The following is a 2,215-nucleotide window of genomic DNA, read 5'->3' on the forward strand; positions in this document are numbered from 1 at the left end:
TCCCATCTGTTCCCCTTCAGAATTCATGGCTGGGGAAGAGTAGTCCGGGAGCATCAATCAGCATTACCGACCCCCTAGCGGCTGCCTAGATGTGCGCGCTCACAAACTTAATTCTCCTACCGGGATGAGGAACTGCAGAGGAAGGTGACTGCAGACTTGTCTGTCCCTCCCGGTCATTATATCTAAATGTTCAGCTGATCTTATAGAAGATATTGTTTATAAAGAGTTGAAATAACTGAATATAACCAGCACAATGTTTGTTTGCAGAGGCAGGTAAATCATGTTCAGTACATTATCTAAGATGGAAAGCATCTGGTCTGTCCCCGCCCCCTCCGTTACATCATGCTGATGGGCAGCACACCCTTCACAGACCACAGTAGGGCCCTGGACCTGCGATACTTCATTGGGACATTCTATGGGTGACGCATGCAGATCCAAGTCCTTGTAAATTCTTCCACATGCCTGCACATCAATGAGCAAATTGTGCTTAATAGAGGTTTCTAGTAGTTATGTGTGGAGGCAACACAGCAGGAAGTCTTTGTGCATGCTTTGCTCCAACAAAATGGCTGCCCGGTAGACATTTCTGTATACAGTGATTGGGTAAGGGCCGGTGCCGGTACCCGGCAGACATTTCTGTGTGCAGTGATTGGGTAAGGGCCAGTGCCGGTACCCGGCAGACATTTCTGTGTGCAGTGATTGGGTAAGGGCCGGTGTCGGTACCCGGCAGACATTTCTGTGTACAGTGATTGGGTAAGGGCCGGTGGCGACGGACTTTATGCATCAGAATTGCTTCTCTCACCCCATACAAGTCGATGGGAATGCAAAAGCAGCTTTAAGCGGGTCAAAAGGAGGTCAACTGCACCTTTCAGTGATCACTCTCGGATGTCCAAGGCAATCTGCTTCGACATGGACCTTACAACTTCTTCTGATGACCTCGGCCATAGTTGCAGATATATTGTGTAAGTTATGAATAGGGGTGACGTCATGTGACGGGGGTTAGGCCCGGGTTTGTATGTTGCCGTGTTTTGTCGCGTGGAGGTCGTTGGCTGTGTATACAAGTACGTGTTTTGGTGCCGTGGTTGATTTAGCGATTTCTATTGTGCTGATTTATGTTCAAAATTTGCCTGTTTTTAATTTTTTTAGGAGGATCTGCCATTTATACTGCATGGGGGATGCTTTGTCTGGGTTTTTAAAGGGTCCGGCCACCCAATAGTGGAATTCGATGGAACCTAAAGCCAATGAGAGACAAGCAATCCTGGTGCTGGTGGTCTGGCTCTATGGCTTTGCTTCCTCGCTGATCGAAACTCTGCAGAATCTTCCTCGCTAGAGTGGGGCATTGCCACCGCCGGCCTAGTGAAGTTGCTGCCAGCAACAGTATCGGCCGTGTGTTATGGGTCTAAGGGTGGACTAATGCTTTGGGAACAATCCTCTTCTCCCTTCCATCCCCATCAGGGAATTCTTGAGACGGAGAACTGTTACAGACTTCCCCCTCCTACTGGTGAAATATGGTATTGACGAATGACCATAAAACACAATTATTTCACTGGCTGGACTTTAGTCTACCGACCAACAAAACCTCAGCAGGTGGCCCCCCGTCATGTGACTACAAGGAGTCTATATTCACTTTCCCTTTTGTATTCATCCCAACTAGCGTCCAATGTTGTGAATATTAGATGACTCTCCAGAACATCTGATAACCCCCCCCTTCCCCGACAATCAAGGTCCCTGGACAATCGTAGAATGCTTCAGACTGTTATTTTGTAGATTGTGATGTGACGGTGGTATTGCTGTTTCTTTCGCTGGTCCAAACTACTCTGTTTTCTGTGGTATTAATACGCAGAATTCCCTTCAAATTGTTTGTTGTATATAATTTCCCGATTTCTTTGATTGCTAAACAAAATTATGTATTATCCGGATATTTTTTCTGGGTTACAATGTGTATAAGGGAAGAGGAGATACGTTAAAGAAAATAATATGTACGTTGTATGGAAGACATTGGAGGACATTGTCTCAGTTCTTAGGAATGTGAACAGCAGGTGGAAGGTCCGGCTTGGCTTTGGTAATAAGTCACCTTCTGTCCATCATGTAGCACAACCATTCTCAACCAAGGTTCCTCCAAAGGCTGCTAATGGTTCCCTGAGCTGTGGCTGATTGACCACCCATCTCATGGTGCCTGGATAGTCCCAGGTCCAATGCCACTTGGGAGAGCATGACA

At 46.8% G+C, this 2,215-nt stretch overlaps 2 protein-coding genes across 2 annotated transcripts in view; one reads left to right on the forward strand and one right to left on the reverse strand.

Moving 5' to 3' along the window:
* BTBD7 (BTB domain containing 7) overlaps window positions 1-955 on the forward strand; it is a 35,541-nt gene extending 34,586 nt beyond the window's left edge. Inside the window, exon 11 of the mRNA XM_018559411.1 lies at window positions 945-955. The gene's annotated coding sequence lies outside the window, so the exon portion shown is untranslated. The remainder of the gene's footprint in view (window positions 1-944) is intronic.
* Window positions 1-2,215, reverse strand: part of LOC108789401 — a 17,259-nt gene that overhangs the window by 2,230 nt on the left and 12,814 nt on the right. The gene's annotated exons all lie outside the window — the stretch shown is intronic.

This window comes from Nanorana parkeri, unplaced genomic scaffold (assembly GCF_000935625.1).
Source record: "Nanorana parkeri isolate BGI_ZX_2015 unplaced genomic scaffold, ASM93562v1 scaffold392, whole genome shotgun sequence".
Lineage (NCBI taxonomy): Eukaryota > Metazoa > Chordata > Amphibia > Anura > Dicroglossidae > Nanorana > Nanorana parkeri.